The sequence below is a fragment of the Halichoerus grypus genome, chromosome 14 (genome assembly GCF_964656455.1).
Source record: "Halichoerus grypus chromosome 14, mHalGry1.hap1.1, whole genome shotgun sequence".
NCBI classification, from domain to species: Eukaryota; Metazoa; Chordata; class Mammalia; order Carnivora; family Phocidae; genus Halichoerus; species Halichoerus grypus.
In genome coordinates, this window is record NC_135725.1 from 58,838,219 (window position 1) to 58,852,010 (window position 13,792).

Genomic DNA, 13,792 nt, shown 5'->3' on the forward strand with positions numbered 1-13,792 from the left:
GACACATCAGAGAACGCAACAAAGGCCCCTGCCCTTGCGGAGCTTACAGTCTAGGCTTCCTACCCCTGCACGCTGTGCCCCCGAGCGAGCCACCGCCCCTCCCTGGGCCTGTCCTCGGCTCCGCCCCGAACAGGACACCCAGCCCCAACCCCCCCCCTCCCCCAGAGCAGAAAGGGCTGGAAGTTGAGTTTTACTAGTAAAGTACGAGGGGGAAGGGCAGAGGGACTGGAGCCGGCGGTCAGGTGTCCCACCGCCCCGGGGCCTGGGCTGGCTAAACGAAGTGCTGCCGCTGTTGCTGCTGCTTGCTGGCCAGGTCCTTGGCCTTCTCTGTAGCTGCCAGTGCCGCCTCCTTGGCCTTCTCCTTGGCTTCCTTGGCTGTCTCAACGAGGGTTTTGGAAGGGGCCTCCCCTTGCAGCTTGGCCAAGATGTACTCAAAGCCCTTCATTGTCTTGGTCACGTTGCTTTTGAACCGGGCAAGATCAAATTCCTGGACAGCTCTGGAGACACCAAATAAGCTAGAGGAGACCCAGGCTTCCCGGCAGATTTTGGTCCAGCCGCTGTTATCAGAGTTCACACAGTAAACGCATCGTTCCTCCACCACCATCAGCCAGGTGTGGTTGATGTTCCAAGTGAAGGTGGTTTGTTCATTGTTTGCGTATAACACCTAGTGCTCCATGCCCTCCTTAATACCCATCACCGGCTAACCCATCCCCCCACGCCCCTCCCCTCTAGAACCCTCAGTTTGTTTTTCAGAGTCCATATTCTCTCATGGTTTGTCTCCCCCTCTGATTTCCCCCCTTCATTCTTCCCCTCCTGCTATCTTCTTTTTTTTTTTAACATATAATGTATTATTTGTTTCAGAGGTACAGGTCTGTGATTCATCAGTCTTACACAATTCACAGCGCTCACCATAGCACATACCCTTCCCAATGTCTATCACCCAGCCACCCCATTTCTCCCAGCCCCCACCACTCCAGCAACCCTCAGTTTGTTTCCTGAGATTAAGAAATCCTCATATCAGCTACACAGGAGACTTTTAAAAACGGGTCATATAGTGGACATTGCCACTATAAACATCGGGGTGCACGTATCCCTTCGGATCACTACATTCGTATCTTTGGGGTAAATACCCAGTAGTGCAATTGCTGGGCCGTACGGTAGCTCTATTTTCAACTTTTGGAGGAACCTCCATACTGTTTTCCAGAATGGCTGCACCAGCTTGCATTCCCACCAACAGTGTAGGAGGGTTCCCCTTTCTCTGCATCCTCACCAACATCTGTCGTTTCCGGATTTGCTAATTTTAGCCATTCTGACTGGTGTGAGGTGATATCTCATTGAGGTTTTGATTTGGATTTCCCTGATGCCGAGGGATGTTGAGCACTTTTTCATGTGTCTGTTGGCCATTGGAAAAAAAAAAACGGGTCGTAGAGTCTAGTCCTGACTAGAGCATGGGACTAATAGTTCAGGCTTGGGCAAATCACTTCAAGTCTTTGAGCCACATCTGTAAAATGAAAGAGATGCACTGGATGGTTATTAAGATTCTTTCTAGTTCTGGGGCACCTGGTTGGCTCAGTCGGTGGAACATGCAATTCTTGATCTGAGGGTTATGAGTTTGAACCCCATGTTAAGTGTGGAGATTACTTAAAAATAAAATCTTAAAAAAAAGAAAAGACCCTTTCCAGTTCTAACTCCCTTACCTATTCGCCAGTGCAAATATTTAATGGGCTGTAAAAAAAAAAACCAAAAACACACATTTTCAAAAAATAAAAAGAAAAGAAACTTTGACATGCTTTCAGAGTCATTTCTAAATGCAACCATCTTTGTAAAAGTTCCATACAGTTTCCATGATCTTTAAAATGTGCATTTTCCTCCTAGGATGCAGCTCCAATTGAATCTTATTCAACTATAAGTTTTCCTGAAAATAGGCCACTATCTGGATATCACTGCTCTGAGCACAGAGGATGGATCAAAGCAAAGGAAATGTCACAGTCTCCTTCTGGCCTTTTTTCATGTACAATATTCTTCAAATCCACAAGGACCAACATTAATTTATTCAGTCCACTAACTTTCATCGAACATCTCTGCCAGGCAGTTACCTTCTGGTCAATACAGAGATGAATAGATGAATTAGATGTAACTCCTGACCTCAGTGATTTTACATCTTTAAAGAAGAGACAGAGGTACAGAGAAAGTCAAAACACAATAAATGCCACAATGGAGATTAAACAAAAACAAATTACCTTATGGGGCTCCTGGGTGGCTCAGTCAGTTAAGCGTCTGACTTTTGATTTCAGCTCAGGTCTTGATCTCAGGGTGGTGAGTTCAAGCCCCACACTGGCCTCCACAATGGGCATGGAGCCTACATTTAAAAAACAAACAAACAAACAAACAAAAAAACACCTTATAATAGGCCACAAAGAAAAAACTCAAAAATCCCAATAAGCACAAAATAATCAAGGCACATTTTCTCACACAAACACAATAAACCTGTAAATGAAAAATAAAAATTAGGTTAAACACTAAGATTTTTTTTTATTTATTTCGTTTTAAGTAGGCTCCACACCCAGTGTGGGGCTTGAACTCACCACCCTGAGATCAAGGGTCACATGCTCCACCAACTGAGCCAGCCAGGTGCCCCTAAGACATGTTTTATGTTTTGTTTTGTTTTTTAAGATTTCTATTATTTATTTGACAGAGAGAGCACAAGCAGAGGGAGAGAGCGAGAGAGAAGCAGACTCCCTGCTGAGCAAGGAGCCCGATGCGGGACTCGATCCCAGGATCCTGGGATCATGACCCAGGCCGAAGGCAGCCGCTTAACCAACTGAGCCACCCAGGCGTCCCCCTAAGACATGTTTTAAATGCCTTCTTGGAGCACCTGGGTGGCTCAGTCAGTTAAGCATCTGCCTTCAGCTCAGGTCATGATCCTGGGATCTTGGGATCGAGCCCCCCATTGGGCTCCCTGCTTGAGGGGAGCCTACTTCTCCCTCTCCTCCCAGCTCAGTGCTCTCTCTCACTGTCTCTCTCTCTCAAATAAATAAAATCTTTTTAAAAATGTCTTCTTAAATAATTATTGGGGCAAAGAAAAAAGTATGATTACACACCATCATTCAGAGATAAATAACAAATGAGAATTCAATCAAAGCTGAATTCAGAGGCAGATTTTTTTAAAGATTTATTTATTCATTTGAGAGAGAGAGTGAGCGAGCAGGGGGAGGGGTGAAGAAAGAGGGAGAGAATCAAGCAAACTCCCTGCTGAGGGAGGAGTTGAATGCGGGGCTCAATCCCCGGACCCTGAGATCATGACCCGAGCCGAAATCAAGAGTCGGACGCTTAACCAACTGAGCCACCCAGGTGCCCCTTCAGAGGCAATTTTTAGCCTCGAGTGCATACTGACATCATGACTAAGGACATAGGCTCAATTCTGGATCTCTCACTAGCTGTACAACCTTGGGCAAACTGGTAAACCTCTCTGGATCTCTTGTCCCCTCATCTATGAAATGAGAATAGTAATACTGTAAGCATAATACTGTAAACTTTAATGGTAATATAAAGCAGAGTGGTTGCTGGCACCTAATAAACTGTCAATAATATCACAACAAGCGTTCCAGTGGGAGCGGGCTTTGTGACAAGAAACAACCGTCCACTTTTCCTGGCCCAAGTACAGGAACAGGGTGAAGAGTGAGAGGAAGGAGAGATTATCTTAAAGATGAATCCGATTTCATGGGTACCCAAGGCACGAACTATATAGCCTGGCCTCATGGAACCTGGAATTGAGAAACCTGAAAGCTGATAAAAGCGAAGGCTGGTTTTTTTCACTCTTTTCTCCCTGGGCCACGTGCTTCTCTCTGTGAATCTGCTCACTTCTCTCTCTCTCTCTCCTCCCCTCATTCTCTCTCTCAATCTGCAAACTCTCTGTCCCTCCTCTTCCCAGATGGATTTCTATTCCCTCATAGCTTCAGTGTGCGTGTGGCTCATCGCAAAATGAGCTCCTCTTCCCCCACCATCTCTGTAACAGTGATTTCTTAAGCAGGGATGTGCTTCGGAATTACATAGAGTGGTTTTTTTAAAAATATTCATGTCTGGCCCCATCCAGGTTATTCTGGGAATTGGGTCCCTGGTATATATATATATATATATATTTTAACTTTTTAATTTGGAAAAAAAAAATCAACCTACAGAAAAAGCACAATAAAAATATAACCTTTACCGAGATTTACCAATCATTAACATTTTGCAGCTTGGAAGTACACGATTCCATGTGCCCAGGGAGAAAGGAGAAGCAGATATAGATGAACACTGATATCTATACCACCTCTGTCTCTCTGAAGCCTGGCCTCACAGCAGACGGGTAGGCGGCCCTGACCAACCAGCTGTGCCGAGGGAGGGCAGGACGTTGTGCGCTGCAGGCCGTGAGGATGTCAGCAGAACAGGCTGCAGACAGCCTAGCCAGGGAAACAAGTCTAAAACCAACTAACTAAGTTAACTAGCTAATAAATAAGCAGTCAACTCAAGAAGCTAGAAAAAGAGGAACATCATAAGCTAAGGAAAAGAGGAAAAATTTATGAAGCTAACAATAGACACCAATAAACCAGAAACCAGAAAAACAAGAGAAATAATGTTTCTAAGAGCTGTTTAAAAAAAAAAAAGACAACATAGTCAGCAAACTACTGGCACAGCTAGCCAAGAGAAAAAAGACCACAAACCCCCCTGAGTGGCATGAGGAAGTGGCTAAAAACACAGGCACACAGGAATTTTTTTTTATTATAAAAGAATACTAAGTGAAACTCCATGTAACTAAACCAGAAAGTTTCAGTGCAATTAATATTGTCTGGGAAAATATAAATCAAAATCAATCCAAAATGATACAGAACATCTGAATAAAATATAGCCACAGAAGAACCTGAAAAAGTGGTCAAATAGATGCCCCCTACCAAAAGACCCACATCACACTTAATTCACCAAATTAGTATTAACTTAATTCAAAACCTAACAGCCTCACACAAGTTATACAGATGAAAAATTACAAATAAAACATCAAACCAGGGATAGCAAATAGCAGGATGCTTGCCTGCTCTCCTCCAGTCCAATGGAAGATACCACTAAATGACCACGGCCCTCTTTCTGGGACTTCTCAAGGCTCTGCAAGACAGCGTATCTTGAGTGATTTCTGCCAAAGGCTCAGCATAAGGGAGCACTGGCAAATGTTCTCTCTTTATTACCCCTGAACTGAGAGCCCAATACAGGCAAATACTTTATCTGTCTATCTTGTTCACAAGTGTATCTCTAGCATGCAGCACAGCTATCTGGCATATAATATGAACTAAACAAAATCCAGCAATATTGTAAAGGAATAATATACACTAAGATTAGTAGGTTTCTAGGACTACAGCAATGATTGAACCAGAAAATCCATCAATGTAGTTAACATGAATAAACCAAAGGAAATAGCCATTTCATCACTCTAACAGACCCTGGGGAAATCTTTTAGAAAATTAAATATCGGGGGTCAGTCATTAAGCATCTGCCTTTGGCTCAGGTCATGATCCCAGGGTCCTGGGATCGAGCCCCGCATCGGGCTCCCTGCTCTGCAGGAAGCCTGCTTCTCCTTCTCCCACTCCCCCTGCTTGTGTTCCCTCTCTCGCTGTGTCTCTCTCTGTCAAATAAATAAAATCTTAAAAAAAAAAAAAAAAGAAGAAGAAAGAAAATTAAATATCCACTTGTGATTTTTAAAAGTCTTTTTAGTAGGGGCGCCTGGGTGGCTCCATCGTTAAGCATCTGCCTTCGGCTCAGGTCATGATCCCAGAGTCCTGGGATCGAGCCCTGCATCAGGCTCCCTGCTCGGCGGGAAGCCTGCTTCTCCCTCTCCCACTCCCCCTACTTGTGTTCCCTCTCTCGCTGTGTCTCTGTCAAATAAATAAATAAAATCTTTAAAAAAAAATAAAAATAAGTCTTTTTAGTAAACCAGGAACAGAAACATGAAAAAGAATATTTGAAATGAACAGCCAATATCAAACTACTTCAAAGAGAATAGCCAGGGCCAACAGATCTCATTCACTGTACCAAAACCAATTAACTAGTCATTTAGGGGAATGTTACTGTGAGGTTTCTGAAAAAGGGTCGTGGCTTAGCAGAAAAAGTACTAAGGATTAACTATGTTGGCCATGGCCATAAGATGGATGCCAGCGTGTAGAGTTGATAGTCCTTCATTTTAGGCAATTTTATAAAAGTCAGAACCAAGACAAGACTGATCACTATTACCTTTATTATTCAACATTACTCTAGATAGTCTAGACAGTACATGAAACAAAAATAAGTAATAAGAACCATAAATGTTGGGAAAGAAGAAAATCTTTATCTGCTTAGCTACAAAACCCTAAGAAGCCACTGAAAAACAATGAGAATAAGAGTAGTGTAAGATGGCTTATTACATGAAAAATAAATTCAAATATGAATAGCTTTACTAGCCAGCACTACCAGTTAGATGTCATGCTGGGGACTTCAGAACATCTAAGTGTTCTCCAGAGGATTACCCAAAGCAAATCAACTACATAAGGTTTAGATAACTGTGTGTTTGCCTTTCAACAATTTGACTAGATTGTAATCCCTAGAGCAACCACTAAGAAAGTAACTAAAATGTTAAAAAAAAAACAGGAAAACTAGAATTATATGCTAAAAAATATTAGTTTAAACCAAACAAAGGTAGTAAAGGAAGAACAGGGGAACAAAACACATCAAAAGGGACCTGAGGCAATGAAAACATATGTCCACACAAAAACCCATACATGAATGCTCATAGGAGCATCATTCATAACAGCCAAAAAGTGGAAACAACCCAAACGACAATCAGCTGATGAACAGATAAACACGGTACATTCAAACAATGGAATATTATTCAGCAATAAAAAAGAATGAAGTACTGATACATGCTATCACATGGATAAACCTTGAAAACACTATGCTGAGTGAAAGCAAGATACAAGAGCCCATATATTGCATGATTCAATATATGAAATGTCCAGAAGAGGCAAAACTATGCAATGAAAAGGTTAACTAATGGTTGCCTAGGACTATTGGTGAAGGAGTCGGAGGGGGATATAGGGAGTGACTGCCAACGGACATGAGGTTTCTTCTTCTTGGGATGATGAAAATACTCTAGAATTGATTGTGACGATAGTTGGAAACTCAGTGAATACAACAAAAGCCAGTGAATTTTACACTTTAAATGGGTGAATTATATGGTATTTCAATTATATTTCAATATAAAACTGATAAAAAATTAAATAAAATACCAAAAAAAGCAACCCAAATCTAATAATGTAGGAGGAGGAGAGGAAGGAGGAGGGGGAAGAGGGGAAGAAAAAGAAAAAACATCAAGATCAAGTTAGGTTTGGGCTCCTGGGTGGCTCAGTTGGTTAAGCGATTGCCTTCAGCTCAGGTTATGATCCTGGAATCCCGGGATCGAGTCCCCTATCGGGCTCCCTGCTCAGCGGGGGGTCTGCTTCTCCCTCTGACTCTCTTCCCTCTCGTGCTCTCTGTCTCTCATTCTCTCTCTCAAATAAATAAATAAAATCTTTAAAAAAAAAAAAGGTCAAGTTAGGTTTATTCTATAAATGCAAAGTTAGTTTAATTTAGAAAATTAATGAATATACTATATCATTGTTTAGAAATCTTTTCTTCCTTCCTACCATCCCCACTCTAGATAGAGCATACTTTGGGCTTGGCCATATGACTTGCTTTGGCCACTGGAATGTTGACAGACATGTTATGAGCCAGAGACATGAAAGCAGTTGCAAAACCATACTTGTCCTCTTACCTTTCTTCCATCACCATGAGAAGAACATGCCTAGGCTATCCAGCTGGTCCCAGGAAGAGAGACAGATGTCACACAGCAAAACTCTCTAGCCAATCCTAGTTTAGAATGCTGACCCCAGTCAGCGCATGGATTTAGGAGAATTAGTAATTGTTGTTTTATGCCACTGGGTTTTTCTTTTTAAGATTTATTTATTGGGGCACCTGGGTGGCTCAGTTGGTTGAGTGTCCAACTCTTGATTTTGGCTCGGGTCATGATCTCAGGATCCTGAGATTGAGCCCCTTATTGGGCTCTGCACTGAGCATGGAGCCTGCTTGAGATTCTCTCTCTCTCTCTCTCTCTCCCTCTACCCTTCCCCCCTGCTTGTACTTTATCTTTCTCTCAAAAAAAAAAATTGGGGGGGGCGGCGCCTGGGTGGCTCAGTTGGTTAAGCAACTGCCTTCGGCTCAGGTCATGATCCCAGGGTCCTGGGATCGAGCCCCACATCAGGCTCCCTGCTCCTTGGGGAGCCTGCTTCTCCCTCTCCCTTTGCCTGTTACTCCCCCTGCTTGTACGCTCTTTCTCTGTCAAATAAATAAATAAAATCTTTAAAAAAAAAAAAATTTTTTTTTTAAAGATTTATTTTCTTATTTGAGAGAGAGAGAGTGCGAGCAGGGGGAAGAGCAGAGGGAGAGGGAGACAAGCAGACTCCCTGCTGAGAGGGAAGCCCATCATGGGGCTCAACCTCAGGACCCTGAGATCATGACCTGAGCCGAAATTAAGATTTAGACGCTTAACTGACTGAGCCCAGGTGCCCCCTATGCCACTGGGTTTTGATGTGATCAGCTACATGCCACTTTTGTGATAAGAGCTAACTGGTATATGTAGCTACAAAAAAACCCACAGTAAACATGAAATTTAAAAGTGAAAAATCAAAAACATTCTTTTAAAGATCAGGAACAAGATACAAGTGTCTACTGCCATTACTTCACTCAACATTATACTGGAGGTCTCAAGCAAAAGAACAGAAATCAAAGGTATAAATATTAGAAAAAAAATAGAACTATAGTAAAGATTTTGGGGTTTTTTAAAAATATTTATTTATTTATTTATTTGTCAGAGAGAGAGAGAGGGAGGGAGGGAGAGAGTATGAACAGGGGGAGTGGCAGGCAGAGGGAGAAACAGGTTCCCCACTGAGCAAGGAGCCTGATGTGGGGCTCGATCCTCGGACTCTGGGATCATGACCTGAGCTGAAGGCAGACGCTTAACCCAGGGGTCCCAATAGTAAAGATTCTGATTTTGATTCTGAATGAGATAACAGAAGGTTTTGAGCAGAGAGAGAAAATGAACTTACACTTTATTTTTTTTAAAAGATTTATTTATTTGACAGAGAGAGAGAGATAGTGAGATCAGGAACACAAGCAGGGGGAGTGGGAGAGGGAGAAGCAGGCTTCCCGCAGAGCGGGGAGCCCAATGTGGGACTCAATCCCAGGACCCTGAGATCATGACCTGAGCTGAAGGCAGACGCTTAACGACTGAGCCACCCAGGCGCCCCCTGACTTATACTTTAAACAGGAGTATTCCGGCTGCTCGGTAGAGAAGAGGCTATAGGGAGACAGAGGCATAAGCAGAAAGACCAAAAAGGAGGCAGCTTAGATTGGGTCAGAGGCAGTGGAAATGTCAGAAGTGATCAAGATATGGACAGATTTCAAACATTTAGCAGACACAATTTGTTGATATGCTGAATATGGGGCAGAGAAAAAGAGAAAAGTCAAGGATAACTCTGAATTATCGGCCTGAAGCACCTAATGGATTAGATTTATTGAGATGGATTAGATTTGAGATGGCAAAGCCTTAGAGAAAAGCTGGGAAAGAGGTACAAGATTCAAGAGTTCTGTTTTGTACCCATTGCTTTTGAAAAGCCAATTAGATATCCAATTGGAGGGGGCACATGAGTGGCTCAGTCGGTTAAGTGTCCAACTCTTGGTTTCGGCTCAGGTCATGATCTCATGGGTAATAGGACTGAGTCCCATGTCCTGCTCCCATGCTCAGTGAGGAGTCGGCTGGAGATTCTCTCCCTCTGCCCCTCCCCCCCAAGCACAAGCGCACAAGCACTTTCTAAAATAAATCAATCAATCTTAACAACAACAAAAAAAGATATGGGGTGCCTGGGTGGCTCAGTTGGTTGAGCATCTGACTTTGGCTCCAGTCATGATCTCAGGGTCCGGGGTTTGGGCCACGAGTCAGGCTCCCCACTCAGTGGAGAGTCGGCTTATCCCTCTCCCTCTGCCCCTCCCCCAGCTTGTGCATTCTCTCTCTCTCTCTCTGTGTCTCAAATAAATAAATAAAATCTTTAAAAAAAAAAAAAAGATATCCAACTGGAGCTGATGAGTAGGGAACTGAATACAGGAGCCGAGTTCAGAGGAAAAGTGGGAGAGAAAATGGGAGTTATTAGCATGTGAATAGTATTTAAAGCCTTTGAGTTAATGCCACATAAGTGTGTAGAAAGAAGAGCAGAAGTCCAATGATGGAGCCCTAGGTATGTCACTGCTTAGAGATCAGGAAGATCTAGAAGATCAGCAAAAGAGACTAGAAGAAAGAGCCAATAAAATATGAGGAGAATCAAGAAATTAAATAAAGAAAGTAATCAAGATGTGATAATGGTATTTTGGCTACACAGAAAATGACCTTAGGAGACAATGCTAATGAAGTGCCATGATGCCTACAAGTTATTTTCAAATGGTACAATAAAAATGTATTCTATTCTGTCAGATCATATATCATATACCACATTAGAGAGAGAGACCCGAAGAGAACAAACAGCAAAATGTTAACAATTGTTGAGCCTAGATGAAGGTACACAGGTATTCACTGTGCATTCCTTCAACTTTTCTACCTGTTTGAAATTTTTCATAATAAAGAGATGGTAGAGGGGACTGTTTTGAGAAGAACAGTTAATCGACTATATTCACGAAACTGCTCTTCCTAGGCCAAATAATCTTATATCCCTAGTAGCCAGACTGTGGTCTCTAAATACCATTTCTAACTAAAAGGAACTATGACTCATTGGAAAAAATAGCTGATACCAGCTCTAGTCTAGGAGTGCACAAAATGAGCCTGGAACATTTTACCATATCAAATAGCAAGAAACCTTAAGGGTTGTGTCAAAAGGACTCATTCCCACTGGCCAAAATAGGACAATTTAAAAATGATAAAAACAGTCAACAATTGAGACACATCATACTTGTGTTAAATTATGAGTTCATAATGGTACTATTAAAAACAAAACAAAACAAAACAAAACTGGGGCACCTGGGTGGCTCAGTTGTTAAGCGTCTGCCTTTGGCTCGGGTCATGATCCTAGGGTCCTGGGATCGAGCCCCGCATCGGGCTTCCTGCTCGGCGGAGAGCCTCCTTCTCCCTCTCCCACTCCCCCTGCTTGTGTTCCCTCTCTCACCATCTCTCTCTCTGTCAGATAAATAAATAAAATCTTTAAAAAAAAAAAAAAAAAAAAACCCTAAGAGTGCCTGGGTGGCTCAGTCAGTTAAGCATCCAACTCTTGATTTCGGCTCAGGTCATGATCTCAGAGTCATGAGATTGAGCCCTGTGTGAGGCTCCACACTGGTCATGGAACCTGCTTAAGTTTCTCTCTCTTCGGGCGCCTGGGTGGCTCAGTTGGTTAAGCGACTGCCTTCAGCTCAGGTCATGATCCTGGAGTCCTGGGATCGAGTCCCACATCAGGCTCCCTGCTCGGCAGGGAGTCTGCTTCTCCCTCTGACCCTCTCATGCTCTCTCTGTCTCATTCTCTCTCTCAAATAAATAAATAAAATCTTAAAAAAAAAAAAAAAAAGTTTCTTTCTCTCCCTCTCCCTCTGCCCCCCATCTGCTCACATGCTTTCTCTAAATAAAAAAATAAACCCTGACATTAAAAAATACCTCACTTTTTCAAGGATGCAAGGGAACTAACTCACTAAAAGCTGGGAAAATAAAAGGGAAACAAGCATTTTTCTTGCCTTTCCTACATGAAATGTATCTCTGGGTAACAAACAGGTATGGATAAGTTTCTCTTTGTAGAGGAAGGAAGGAAGAATAGAATGAGTATTATTTTCTAATTCCTACATTCCCCCAGCGGACAACTGGCAATGTCTAGAGACATTTTTGATGTCACAACTAGGGGAGCTGCTACTGGCATCCAGGGATGCTGCTAAACATTCTACAATGCACAGACAGGCACCTAACAATAAAGAATTATCTGGCCCCAGGGCGCCTGGTTGGCTCAGTCGTTTAAGCGTCGCCCTCCGCTCAAGTCATAATTCCAGCGTCCTGGGATGAAGCCAGGCACCCTGCTCAGCGGGAGTCTGCTTCTCCCTCTCCTTCTGCCCGCCCCCAACTGTGCTCTCTCTCTCTCTCTCAAATAAATAATTAAAATCTTAAAAAAAAAAAAATCCTGGCTGATGCTCCTTCTTTCCACTGAACTGACTGACTCTGGATACTAAATCAATCAGCAAGCTTTCCCGTATTAGTTGAATGTTTCCTCCTCTCCTTCCCTATTATCCCTATCCTAGTTCAGTCTCTCCTCCTTTCCTGACTGAAGCATTGGCAAGTCTCCTTGCTTCCAGAGGACAACCACAGTGATCTTTCTACAACAGGATCCTGGCCCCTCTGCTTGGAATTATTACCACCAATGATAGTAACTCTCAAATTTAGATAAAGGGTCAGATATATGTGAATTATCTATTATAATATTATTTTAACAAAATGAAGCATAAATTCCTAGTGTTTATAGATCTCATACAACTACAGAAATCAAACTTACAAATTAAATAGTTGTGGATGCTGGGGCGCCTGGGTGGCTCAGTCGTTAAGCGTCTGCCTTCGGCTCAGGTCATGATCCCAGGGTCCTGGGATCGAGCCCCGCATCAGGCTCCCTGCTCCGCGGGAAGCCTGCTTCTCCCTCTCCCACTTCCCCTGCTTGTGTTCCCTCTCTCGCTGTGTCTCTCTCTGTCAAATAAATAAATAAAATCTTTAAAAAATAAATAAATAAATAAATAGTTGTGGATGCTAACATTAAGGTCATGAATGAGTTTGTTTTGCTGAGACCAAACAAGGCCCAGGCACATGTTGTTCTCAAGACTGGCCCGTCTCCACTGGCTCTAGGACGATGGTGAATCTCTCCCACTCTCTCTCCAAAGCTGTGTGAAACCTTCTGTTGCACGGTGCACGGGCACAGCCTCTGGCCTTCTCTCCACCCTAAGGCACCGTTTGTAATCTAAGACTGCTTTTTCTCTATTCATTAGCCCTGGAAAATTAAACAGAACTCGGCTCCATCTCTCATAAACACCGGCCAGGACTCTGTCATTAGGCGAGCACCCACACGGATGCGGACTGTGCTTGTATAAATTTCCTTTCCATCTTACCACAAAAACAGAAATGCAGTACTTGACAATTTTTGAAAAGAATTCAGCCTTCCTCCCTCAAGCTGTGTCGCAGCCCGTTTCCCTCCGGAGACCGGCAGCCTCCACTCCCGCCGCCCTCCATTCCGCCGCTAGGTGGCAAGCTGCTCAGTGCCGCCCACAATCGCTTGCCCCGGAGGCGTCCGTCGGATCAAGCGACGTCACTCATCCCTGGCGATAATTGGCTATTTCGCCGACGCCCGGGGGGAGGAGCCAGCGGAGAACCGGAAGCGTTGGGTACGGCGGGTGCACAGTGCGTGCGCATTCAGGGCCCAGCGCCGACTTAAAAGAGGCCAGCTGCAGCTCCTCCTCCAGCCTGAGGGGGCAGACCGGATTCCTACGAGGTGGAGGGCGGAACCTCCTGAGAGGGGTCACACTGATAAGGGCTGGGCCACACTGAGGGGAGGAGTCACGTTGAGAGGAGGGGTCACAATGACTGGTGGAGTCACTCTGAGAGGTGGGGTCTCATTGTGTGGGAGGGGTGTCGCACTGAGGGGTTCTGGTACACACTGACGGCGGCAGTATCGTACTGAGGAATGGTCCCTCTGAA

General features: G+C 43.7%; 1 long non-coding RNA gene across 1 annotated transcript; it reads right to left on the reverse strand.

Moving 5' to 3' along the window:
• Positions 1-796: 796 nt before the first annotated feature.
• Positions 797-13,369, reverse strand: LOC144380031 (uncharacterized). The gene is made up of 3 exons (XR_013443747.1): positions 13,207-13,369; positions 2,241-2,359; positions 797-1,501 (listed from the first exon to the last, which is right to left on the reverse strand). It is a non-coding gene; the product is annotated as an uncharacterized LOC144380031 (long non-coding RNA).
• Between the last annotated feature and the right edge of the window lie 423 nt (positions 13,370-13,792).